General features: G+C 43.7%; 1 long non-coding RNA gene across 1 annotated transcript; it reads left to right on the forward strand.

The window, feature by feature from the left end:
- The first annotated feature begins 1,682 nt into the window (after positions 1-1,682).
- Positions 1,683-11,556, forward strand: LOC140344195 (uncharacterized). The gene is made up of 3 exons (XR_011923506.1): positions 1,683-1,887; positions 4,296-4,348; positions 11,114-11,556. It is a non-coding gene; the product is annotated as an uncharacterized lncRNA (long non-coding RNA).
- The last annotated feature ends 1,624 nt before the right edge of the window (positions 11,557-13,180 follow it).

Below are 13,180 nucleotides of genomic sequence, written 5' to 3' on the forward strand. Positions count from 1 at the left end.
GAGGACAATTAAATAAGACAAGAGGCACTTGTAAAAAAAATATTTTTTCCAGTAGCAGACATTGGAACTGCTTGAATGTAGTTTCGTCATTTTTCTGTTGCTGCTATTATACATCCATCTCTGAGGGCTGAATTATAAAATGATCTTTTGCTGTACACCTCCCTTCTCCTCTGCATCTTGTTTCCTGCATCTCAGCCATTTCCTGATCAAAGCCCCCCGTCTCTGCGACCAGCTCACAAAAGACTTCTTATTTCCTTCCCAAGAAAAAAAAAGCGCTGTTTGTGGTGTCTGCTACTGCCGGCGGCCCTACCAGTGCCCTGTCGATGAGAAAAAAAAGAAAAAGAAAACTACCTACAATTTTTTTTTCCATCAGGGAAAAACATAACATGGCTGAACAACAGAAGAATGTGGCTCTGAGTCCCTGCCAAGCTCATCCGTTTATATTTCTTTTACTAATAGCATAGGCTGAAATGCTGCCAGGCTGGAACTGTGTGCCCACAGCTGCTTTCTGTCAATCTACCAGGGTGCCACCTTCCACTCAGTCATTTATTAATCCCATCCTGAGTGTGGATGGGTGTGATGAGATTGCACAGGACAGCATTGTGCATCCGGGCGAGTACATGGTAATACAGAGCCACGGAGTACCCCTGCTGTGGCAACAGCGTTTGACAGGAAGGCATGCTAGGAATAAAATCTTTTCTCCCCGCTGGAAAACAAAACAGACACATTTATTTTGAAGCAAGTGGTGGGAGCGCCATTTGACACGCTGTTAGTTTACATGACACTTGGCTCCTGCTGATGATGGCATTATCCACTGGCTTTCCTTTTTACACCATACTGAAAAAAAGTTATTTGCGTTTTTCACATTTTCTTTGTTTTCCTAAAAGGGAGCTTGGAAAAGTCTATGTTTCGGTCAAAATTGTTTAGAGGTTTAATTCACAGTTTAAATATGTGATAATAAGTCTTTGCAGTTTTCCCTAGTGACTAATCTGCGCATCCCTATCGATCAAGTAATCAATGTCATAAGGGTTCAATAGATTTCCATAAATAGTTCTTTTGCAGCTACAAAAAAAATTATGCATAGTATCCGTATACATTTTGTAAGCAATTATCTTGATCTTGCTTTGAAACTTTGCAAATTAATTGGAAGAGGTCAGTTATTTCAATGTAATTGGAGAATGTGGTATAATGAATTGTTTTACTATATTATACATACTGAACCACATAACAAAATCATATCTATGATATCCTAAATCTGTGGACAAAGCGAAATTCCAACTTTTCAGCACAGTGTTTTGTTTTTAATTTTGAAGCATGTTTTACTCACTTATGTCTGCTGCCTGGGTCCTGTGCAAGCACCATTTCCAGGTTTGAGGCAATGATGATCCAACAATTAAACATTTTCCCTTGGGAGTTCAGATGTAAAGCATTTAAAATGAAATAACAATGAAGTTTAATGAAATAAACAATCAGGTGTATTCCAAATACCTTCTGAAACAATGTACAGTGGAAGTTCAGATTCCAGGTGTCCCTAATGGTAGATTTTCTGCTCATATTGTTCTATGGACAACCCAAAACTTTATATTTCCATTCACATTTTTAGTGAAAATAGTCACCAAAAGTCACAGACAGCAAAATAAACTGACAGAGGTTCCAAACCTTTTCTACTGTATTCTCAACTAAAAAAAAAACGTTTTGGCTTGGATATACAGTCACCGTGGTTTGGGGAGGATGCTGCCGGGGAGGGGGGGACCCTAATAGGAAGCCTCTCTTGCTTCTGCATTAGCCAGGAATCCTGAAAGTTATGCTGGGAAAGCACAGTTTTCCCTGTGTCACTGGAGGCACAGGGATCTCCAATGATTACACAATATTACAATTTTTCTCCCGGTAAGTGAACTATGTTTGACAGCTCGGTCCTGTGCAAAAATCAAGATTTTTGCCTGCACGTGATTGGATGGCTGAAGTTGTCAGAGCTTCATCCCATTTACTACGCTCAGTGACATATTCCTTGCAAGGAGATAATTAAGTTTGCTATCTGAACAGGCTATAATCTTTTAGTAAATCCACCCACTGTCTTTAACATGTTGTTCTTGTAGGGTTAGTAAATCTCTGTAACACAAACCAGTGTGTATTTTTGTTTTTGGTGGCATGTGATTCCTCAATATTCAGTGGGCCATGAAGGAAACTTTACACAAGGCCCACAATGAAATCACCATTTCTGAATTTCTATTCTGAAACTTTTTAACCCACATGTAGAGAACATGTTTGTTTCTGGTGGACAGCAATGCAGTTGATGGTATGTCATAGAGGCTGGGAATGGAAACTTACTTTTGGATGTTTGGGAAGCAGTCTGTGTATCTGACAGTGGGAAGATGCACGGTGACACTTAGGAAGCCAAATTCATCCTGGAAAGTGGAAATCAATAGCTATAACTAATATTAATGATGGTTATCCAAGGTTCCTAGCACTTGGCAGAGTAGATGGCTGCAACAACACTTCACCCACCAGAGTAGAGACAGAACTCAATGATAGGATACACAAAGATAAACATTGATATACATTTTTTTACCCACTGCATTGGTTGCATTTGTGTCCTTTCTTTAAACTGTCTCTTTACACTGTCAGGGCTGCTGTTTTAATAAATGTTGCGTCCTACTTTGCTAAAGTTGCATTTATTTATTTAGAGATTCTTAACACCTTTAAAATGTTTTTCTAATTCAGCCAGGTCACATTAGAATATCAAATACAAAAAAATTATGCTAATATAATAGTTAGAAGTAGTAATATTATCACAAAAGTTCCACTTTTCATTGGTACACAGCCATGCTCTAAGTTCAGTCCATTGGCTTCACCTTGGCTGACATATCTTCAGTTTTCTATGAGCAGGAAAAAACCTTTCCATGATCTCTCCCAACAGGTCTGATTTATTAAACCTCTCTAAGGCTGGAGAAAATACACTTTCATCAGGGAAGCTGGGGGATCTGGCAAACCTCAAATGGATATCTTCCATGATTTAAAACATTTGCTAGCAAATAGCAAACTTGAAGAATCTGTTCCACTTTGCCGGGTTACCCAACTGAAATATGAAACTGTATCCTCTCCAGCCTTGGAGAGCTTTAATAAATCAGGCCCAATGAGTCAAAATGATCAGAACCTGCAGCAGGATCTGATCTGTGTCAGACATGTACAGACATTACAATACACATTACTGTGATGTCTGTTTGAGATACTATATACCTGCACCATTGGTAAAAACTTAATATGCATGCACTTAACATAAGAAAATATTTCTTGATGACCGATCCCTTTTAAGGATTGGGCTATAGCTGGTAAAGTCTGCTAACAGAATTAGGTCCTTTTTATGCCCTCCTCTTAATGTCAGCCAGGTTTCAAATTTTAGCTGATGATTATTTTCTTTTTGTTTGTTGGTTTAACAAAAAGAAAACTATGGATTTCCAAAAGTAGCAGCCAATCACATTTTAGGTAAAAATTTTGGATAAGGATTCAGAGTCAATGATTGTCTCACCCACTGCCAGATTATCCAATTCAGATGTTTCCAATCCCTGAGCTGCAGAAAGAATCCGGCTGATGTCAGATTTGTAAAGCATCTCAGTCCCTACATTCTCCTACAGAAGGAACATTTCTAATAACATTCATCAGCTGAGCAAACACACACAAGTCTATACACCAATGCACTCATCCAACATTAAATAACCTTTTAATAAAAAGAGTTTTTTTGTTATGGCTGGAATCATTGAGGAAATATTAGGTGAACAGCCGAGTTCCTCCTTATAATCCCAGTCTGGAGAGCAGCAATTGGTGGTGGTTGATGTTTAGGTGATTAGGTTAAAAGTGTTGTGTTATCATGAAATCCCTGGAGGCAATTAGCTCAGCAACCAATCAAATTATATATGTTGTCCCTGCCAGTGAGGGGGATCATGGCTGATCCCTATTGAGCCTGATGCCTTCCTATAAGTGTTGTTGTTTGCTGCAGCCTGTAGAATTCAGGCTGGGAAGATACTGAGGATGGGAGAAGGTGCTGTACAAAGACAATTCACACTTGGATGTTTGTGCAGACAAATCCATGAATAAAGTCACTTTGTTTCATACAATAAACGTTGGCTTACAGTAAAAAAAAAAAACAGACATGCACACAAGTTTTCTTCTTTCTTACTTTTTGTTTGTTCATTGGCTGTGTGTTTTTTGTTTTTACATGCATTTGCTCTTCTATAAATTTAGTCAACTTTTTTTAGATTTAAAAAATGACTGTTTTTTAATGAATTTTTCTTCTGCAGGACAGTAATCCTTGTCTGTGTGAACCTTCTTCCACAATCCAAAAGAATACCAGGTGTGTAAGTGGTGTCCAACAAAATAGACCCTACTATGTGCAGAAAGATTAGAATGTTAGCTCCTTTGGTGCAGAGACTGATAGGATTGTGTCCGTGTTCTCTGTACACTGCTGCCAAATACGTCAGAGTTATATACATGTTTACCAATAATAATTTCAATAATAATATGTGGCTGTGGTGAGGTGATTGAATTATAGGCTCTTCTGCTTTAGAGACTGATGGGAATTGTTCAGTGTTCTCTGTACATCACTGTGGAATATGTCAGAGTTATATAAATGTATAATAATAATGTGAGGCTGCGGTGGGGAATTTAGAGTATAAATTCTTTTGATGCAGAGACTGATGGGAATGGTTCAGTTATATCTTTGCGGCACTGCAGTACAAATTAAAGCTCAACAAATGTATAATAATGAGAATGTATGTATGTAGTGGGGTATTAGAGTGTAATCTTCTTTTCTGCAGAGACTGAATAACTCATATATGTATATTAACAGTGTGATTGTAATAGGGACATTAGAGTGTAAGCTTCTCTGCTCTGATGTGAGTGGCTCAGTAATATCTGTACAGCACTGCAGAATATATCAGAGCTATATAAATGTATAATTTTGTGACTGTATGACTGTGGTGGGGACCATAAATAAGCTTCTACTGCAGAGACTGAAACATTCTGTAGCATCTGTACACCGCTTCAGAGTATGTCAGGGCTATATAAATGTATAATATTAGTGTGTGACTATAAGGACATTATCAGTGTAAGCTTCTGATTTTTATGACTTGGTGGTTTTTTTGCAGTACAATGGAACATATCAGAGCTATATAAATGTATAATATTAGTGTGTGACTATAAGGACATTATCAGTGTAAGCTTCTGATTTTTATGACTTGGTGGTTTTTTTGCAGTACAATGGAACATATCAGAGCTATATAAATGTATAATATGCTCTTCTGGGCAGGGTCCTCGCCTCCTCCTTTGTCACTGTCTGTATTCGTCTGTCATTTGCAACCCCTATTTAATTTACAGTGCTGCGTAATATGTTGGCACTATATAAATCCAGTTTATTATTATTATTATTATTATTATTATTATTATTATTATTATTATTAATAATAATATAATAACAGATCCAGAGCTGGTGCAGATCTAGTAGTTAGCGGTGCATTGTGGGTCTTTCAGTTCTGTGGATCGTGCAGAGTTGCTGGTAACTGTTCCGTGACATGGGTACAGTACAAGAAGCCTTCGCTGCCCGACCAATCACTTCCTCCCCAAACCACCCCTTTCCAAAGAAAGGACACTTACACCATTGCGTTGGAAAAAATTGGCCACAGCAGCCCCTTTATTAACACCAAGTCTCCTTATAAACAAAACAATTTCTTATCGTACAACTCTTATACATATAGGTCCATGAAAGTCACCAATCCTCCTTCATCATCTTGCTGTCTCTGATCCAACCGCCAGGCCCCCAGAAGCCCACACACCGCCTCGGGGACAGTTAGCGGATCTCCCTCCTCAACTTAGCCTCCACAACAACCATGTGTCATGCAAGGCCAACCTTACTGTCCGAACCCAAACCCTTCTTTTGTGCCCCCATCTCCCCTTTATTTTCCATTACCCCACCTTTAACTTTCATGGACCCAAACAAAACATGCCCAGCCGGCTGCTATGACAATGACCCCCCCTGATACTAAGGGAGGGTGGGACCGCTCCTACCTACATGCAACAACAACACATCCGGGGCCCTGTCCAAGCTGGCAAACCTATTCACCTCGGGAACCACCCTCCGCCACTGCATACTTGGGATTCCGATCCAACGAACCCGCGCCACCTCCCTCTGCAACCCTAATTGCCGACCATTCCGCCACATGTCCACCCTTTGGGCCCCCCATTACATGTAAGAGTGGCTCAGGATCCACACCAGGAATGCCGGCCCATCTGTAAGAAAGAAAAAAGAACAACCAAATAGCATTATTATTATTATTATTATTATTATTATTATTAATAATATTAAACAGGATTTATATAGCGCCAACATATTAAGCAGCGCTGTACATTAAATAGGGATTGCAAATGACAGACTAATACAGACAGTGATACAGGAGGAGAGGACCCTGCCCCGAAAAGCTTACAATCTAGTAGGATAACAATACCCGGAGCAACACACCCCCTAACCCGACACCCACGCCACATCTACCCAACCAGCCTTACAGCAAGTGAGGCTGAACATACAGGCGAAAACGCTGGGATTCCCATCCACCAATTCTCTTGATAACCTCCTGGCCCAGGCCCCACCGAGCAGCCTCCGTGGCTGCCCCAATTCTGAAAGAATGAGCGGCATACTCACCTGGTCTTCTGCCTGAGGCCGCTACACATTTCCAGAAAACCGCCACAAATTGGAATCGGGTCACAAACGAGGCATCTTCATGAAAGAACAAAGGACCGCTCCTCCCCGGCCGGACAGCAAGGTACTCACCGAGGACCTTCACCGGACACAACTCCGCACCCTGCAGCCCCCGCAGCACCAAGCTAGCCCCTTTACCCTCCTGGTCTGTTTTTGACCTGCGGATATGCACCAACACCTCCCCCCCTGCTAACCTCACATCCTCCCGCCACAGGCCGCCTTCCCTTACCTTAGTAGGACCACTTCACTCACCCGCAATGCCGCAAAGAAGGTCAACACGAACACCGCCTTAAACAGCATCGCATTGTAGTCACTGAAGCAAACGGACCCTAGCCTATGACAAATGTCTTCCAGCATCCCAAAAGATACCGGCTGCCTCCTATCTTTCCGACCACCACCCTTCCTATAACCCTTCATTGCCTGACGCACTGCAAAACATTTAGTGCCATCCTCCCAACCCAACAATTTGAATAAAAAGGCCAATGCCGACAACTTTTTGTCCATGACACAACTTAACACCCCTTTTTGCAGGTTCACCAATAAGAATGACAGCACCGCATCAGCCCCCCCTTTACTATCCACAAACCCCCCCATCCCCCTCTACAAATCCAAACCATTCCTGCCAAATACCTACATATGCCTTCCAAGTTCCCAGCGACACAGAATTCCGGATTAGCCCAGCAAGGGCCCCCAGACCACTGACCAAACCTCTGCCGGACAAGGTGTCCCCTGCTCTTCTGCCTCTGGAGCCACCTCTCGAAACCGCTCCCACTGAAAACGAGAAAGGGAATCCGCAATTATATTCTCGCACCCGGGAACATGTACCGCCCTCAAATGAATGTTCAATTGCAGGAACAACAAGACCAAATGTTGCAGAAGACAAACAACCTGAGGGGAAGACGCGGAGTTATTATTAATCACTTCAACCACCCCCATATTATCACAATGGAACCTAACCTTTCGGTTCCTCAGCAACTTACCCCACAATATCAAAGCCACCACAATTGGAAACAGTTCGAGCAAAACTAAATTTTTACACAACCCCACTTGCTGCCACTCCCCCGGCCATGCCCCCGCACTCCAGCGCCCCGCAAAGTACGCCCCATAACCCAAACCCCCTGCCGCATCAGTCCACAGGTCGAAGGCCCCATTATCCACAGTAGATTCCAGCCATAACGATCGACCAATATACTGATCCAAAAACCGCCACCATACCCCCAAATCCCTTTTTAGCACACGTGCCAACTGTATAAAATGCTCCGGTCTCTGCACGCCTGCCGTCGCAGCTGCTAGCCTCCGGCTGAAAATTCTGCCCATGGGCATGATCCGGCACGCAAAATTAAGCTTACCTAGTTTAGACTGCAAATCCCTTAACCAAATCTTCTCCATACAACAAGCCTTTTCCACTTCCTCCTTCAGCGCCACCAATTTGTCCTCCGGCAGCCTGCATGCGAACCGAATCCAGCACTATACCCAAAAAAGATAACTCCGTCGCCGGGCCGACGGTTTTTTCCCCGGCCAACGGCACTCCAAACTGCTCCGCCACATGTTCCAATGTACCCAGCAGGTTGGCACACACCAGGGACCCCTCGGGGCCCACACACAAGAAATCATCCAAATAGTGAATATTAGACTTGACCCCGGAGAAATCCTTCACAACCCATTCGATAAATGAACTAAACAACTCAAACAAGGAACACGAGATAGAGCAACCCATTGGCAAGCATTTGTCCACATAATAATCCCCCTCCCAACAACAACCCAGCAACCAAAAACTATCCGGATGGACTGGCAACAAACGAACGCTGATTCAATATCCGCCTTCGCCATTAAACATCCCCTCCCCGCCCGTCTCACCAATTCCACCGCCACATCAAATGAGGTATAAGCAACCATGCAAAGGTCAGGGGCAATACCGTCATTCACAGATTCGCCCTTGGGATAAGACAAATGATGTATCATTCGAAACTGATTATTTTCCCGCTTTGGGACCACCCCTAACGGCGAGACAACTAAATGTTCCAATGGCAATTCTCTGAAAGGTCCAGCCATGCGACCCATAGCAACCTCCTTTTGCAATTTCGCAGTAACAACCTCAGGATTAACTAATGCTGATCGCAGATTCTTCCTCACCCTGTGTACACTTACCAAATTACAAGGTATCCTGAAACCCTCCCTAAAACCAACCTCCAACTCCCTCGCCGCCTTCCGATCCGGATACCTACCTAGAAAAGGGGACATTTTTGCCACCCTCACTGGAGTCATCCCTTTTTCCCGCCAGCTCACTGGGACTTTTCCCCTGGCCAAGCAACGGGCTCCCGAATGTGCTCCCCCACAACTGGAACACTCATGCTTAAAACGGCATGTGGTTCCGAACTTGCAGGTCCCTTTGTTGAACAACCAGCACAGGCCCTTTTTCTTACCTGCCAGGGATCTTGCTGGTCCTGAACCCCCGGTGTTCCCAAGAAACAACTGTTGGGACATTCTCGCCAACGTCATGAGCCGCATCCAAAGGCTGATGTCCTTATGATCCCAACGCATTCCAGGCCTCATCGCCTTCCGCTGCCTGAACTGCTCGTCTTATCGCAGCCATGCAATGCCCCCATAAACTCCATAAGCCTCACTAATGGCGTCAAGGTAGCAAAAAAGCGCCGAGCAATTGTCAGGCGCCTTTTCCCCCACTATACTTGCCAAAATCGCAAAGGCCTGCAACCAATTTTGGAAAGTCCACGGGATCAAACGCCATAATACTTTCTCCTCGCCTGACCGCTTGCCCTCACCTGGTTTGAACTCCCTCCCCCCAAAACGTTCGACCGGTAACAAGGAGAATATTTCCACATATTCCCCTTTCCAAATTTTTTCCCTAACTTCTTGAGCCAAGTGAGCACCTAACAGCCCCTCAAAGCATACATAAACCTCCCCTTTTGCGCCGTCCGCCACCCCTGGAGTGCTCACCTCCCCCACATTATCCCTGCGGCCTTCACCTTCCGCCCCTGGCATCACGGCACCTGATCTCCCCCCCGTACCCACCGATCCAGGAGTGGACACCCCACTGCCCCCCCTATGAACTTGCTCTTCCCCACCAGCTTCCGGCACTCTCTCTCCCCCAGTCTCACATCCTCTTTCCCGGCTGTCCCATGCTACCCCCCTACGGACAGCCCTCCCACCAAATTGTAACAGTAAGTCCCGCAGCCCCTTTAAAAGTTCCCCCCCTTGATTTAACCCCTCCTGCCTCTGATCCACCATCCTAGTATCCCGTCCTCCCTCCCTTGCATGTAATAAATTATGCACATTAACATCATTCCCCCCTCCCTCTCCCCCCTTGCCCCACACAGCCAGGTACTCACCAGGCTGCTGGGCACTGTCCCCGCCCGCAGCCGCCGACCGCCTTCTGGTCGCCTCCTCCTCTGCTTCCCGGAGCTCCCCTTCAGATAACGAATCTTCAGCCGCGATCCGGCCTCCATGTTCACCCTCTTCCGGGCGCTGAGGTATGACGTCACTTCCGGGGGCCTCCACGCATTTCCGGCTACGACTTCCTCTCCGGGCCGCTCCACGCATTTCCGGCCAAGGACTCCGCTCATCCGGACACGGGCCAGAGCCCGCCTCCACCGGCCTTCTTTTAACTCCTAACCTTCTCCCTCCCCCCTTCCATTACCCTCCAATCCATAACTCCCATTTCCCGCACTTTTCTTCTTTTTTTTTTTTTTTTTGAACTTTTAACCCCCGACTGCTCAGCCTTTCCTCTTCCCCCTGTCATGAGGCCCTTCGCCCAGCTCCTTGCTTCAGGTCTGCTGGATGGACAGAACAAGGACAGACAGGCAATGCCATGGGATATTGCCCCCTCCTCTGTTCTTGGCTCACAGATGTCACAGCAAGCTGGTTTTCTGTCCCTGTGCTGTGCAGCCACTCAATTCCCTCAGTGCTCCCTTGTCACGCAAGTCTTCCAGAGCCAAGTTTGGGGCTTGTAGCAGACAGACAGGAAAATCATACGAAACAACCAGCAAAGCGGAGACGCGTAGTGGAGAGCGTTCAGGCACACACAACGCTGGATTCTTTTACATCCAAACATCCACCAGACATATAAACTTCATTTAACCCCTCTGGCTCCAATGACCGGCTTAATAATTGTCAAGGGCAAATATTATTATCCTGTCACCAGATGGGTATGGGTAAAACTATGTATAGATGGGTTGATAAGAATGAAATGAATGTGTACATAATGCAACCACTCCTGAGTTGCTGCACAATGCCCAATGAATACATAAGGACATGATTTAGGAAATTACTATGCAAACTCCTTATTGCACATTTAGAAGGTTACTGTGAATGACCTGTAATTCTAATCAGCTTGTTTTTTTTTTTATCCAGCCACCCATACCAATGCGCTTTTTTCCAGAGCACACCCTAGCCTGCTGATTGGACAATAAAAGAGCAGAAGAACACCAATAGGTCATCATTTATGTTTTTCTTTCCTTCTTTCAGCCAATCCTTGTATTTGGCAGCAGGCTGATTAGAACCTTTGTTGTCTCTCTCTCTCTAAAAGTCTGGCTTGCAGGGGAGTGGACATTACACAGCTTGTATAAGTACCTGATTCCAACCGTATTGGATTCAGGTACCTATACAAGCTATGTAATGCCTTCACCAGCACATCCCAAAGCTTTTCAGTGGGGTTAAGGCCTAGACTCTGCGATGGTCAATCCATGTGTGAATTTTATGTCTCATGCTCCTTGAACCACTCTTTCATAATCTGAACCATATAAATCCTGGCATTGTCAATTTAGAATATGTATGTGCCACCAGAAATAAAATATCCAAAACTGGCCATTTATTATATTTAGGAATTCAGCTGACCTCGTCTTTTGGGCACAAAATGTCGCTGCACCTAATGGTTTGACCAGAATAAATAATCTCAGATTATTGCCACCACAATCTTGGAGACTTTTTTTGGCCAGGTAAGGTATTTCAGTTATAACCTTGTTCACCTTGTGAAGCATTATAAAGACTGAATGAAGAAGCAGCACTGGCACTGTCATGACTAGCATATAGTTCAGGTCTCTGGCTGGTGAGTGGTGGTTCTTTCAGGTAGTGAAACCTTTTAAACTACAAAACATTTATAAAGTTTAGAAACTATTTTGGCATGGTAGGATTTGCATAGATATACATGATATTTCATAAAGAATAACACAACTATAATTAAACAGTAATTACAGAATGTATAGGCTTAGTTCGTGTGGATGCCTTTTTTTGCTAGCATTTCCTGCCGCAATCACCAGGCACTTAGGAGTCTATCAACTACGGATCAATTTGTGCCATTTCCTTCATTACCATCCCAGTAGAACCTGTGTTCATATGCACTGCTGGGAATGTCTGGAAGTCACACTTGTCTGTGTGAATCAGACAGCCTGTCTACATTTGTTCTATCAGTGTACCAATATGTTTTTTCTCGGTTACATCTTCTGGAAGCATCCAGAAAACATAGCTCATGGGTAAATATGGTATTTCACATAAATAATGGTTTTCAAGACAGAACATTATTTTTTTGACTCTTGAACAAAAAATGTAATATGGAATACAAAATTTCATATGTTATCAATTTTGCCATCAATGGAATATTCAATCAGCCAACTTTGTTATGGAGCAAGCATCTGTCAGGAGTTGCCAAGGTCTGAGATACAGGGGAAGCTCTGTGCCAACAGGAAAATAACATATGTAAGATGCAACAAGGAGTAAGGAAAAAACAGCACTGGCAGCTCTCTGATCAGATGATGCAGCACAGAAATTGGTTGCCCGGATACCAGGTGACACTATGTTGCATATGCAAATTCTAAACAGTAAATTAAATATCTGAGATAGATCTGAAAGCAAATAGACACAAGATCTACCAGATGAACTGACTGGTGAGTCTCTTCCTTTCAGCTGGCTGCTTTGGTTTAAAAAATGTAACTGAGGGAGGAGAGAGGCGACGGGAGTGGATGTAATGTGTGGTCAAAAGAAGCTACTGACTGACACAGCCAATAATATGAACAGTATAATGTACACTGTGCTATAAATAATCTACACTTCAATCAGTGACCCAGAAAGAGGTCAGCGAAGACAGGCAAGGGTTATTGTTATGTATTGAAAGGAGCATGTTACTCTTTAAAATATAGTACATTCTATTTGCACTTGACAACCACAGACAGCAAAACAGACTAGGTGGCTTGGTAGAAGCTTTGCCAATTCTCAATTAAACCCATTTATTTATGAATACCCACACTAGGGATGGCTTATACGTGTTAGAATTAGTTCACACGGGGATATTTTCACTTCTGATCCAATAAAATGATTTTGAGTGAATGGGAATTCAACAGCTGACTGATCACAAGAGACCAATTTTTAGGTACCTACCAAATGTGGATAGATCGGTCATGTTGGCAGGGCCACCATTGGGGCGGG

The sequence above is a fragment of the Pyxicephalus adspersus genome, chromosome Z, assembly GCF_032062135.1.
Source record: "Pyxicephalus adspersus chromosome Z, UCB_Pads_2.0, whole genome shotgun sequence".
In the NCBI taxonomy this organism is placed as follows: domain Eukaryota; kingdom Metazoa; phylum Chordata; class Amphibia; order Anura; family Pyxicephalidae; genus Pyxicephalus; species Pyxicephalus adspersus.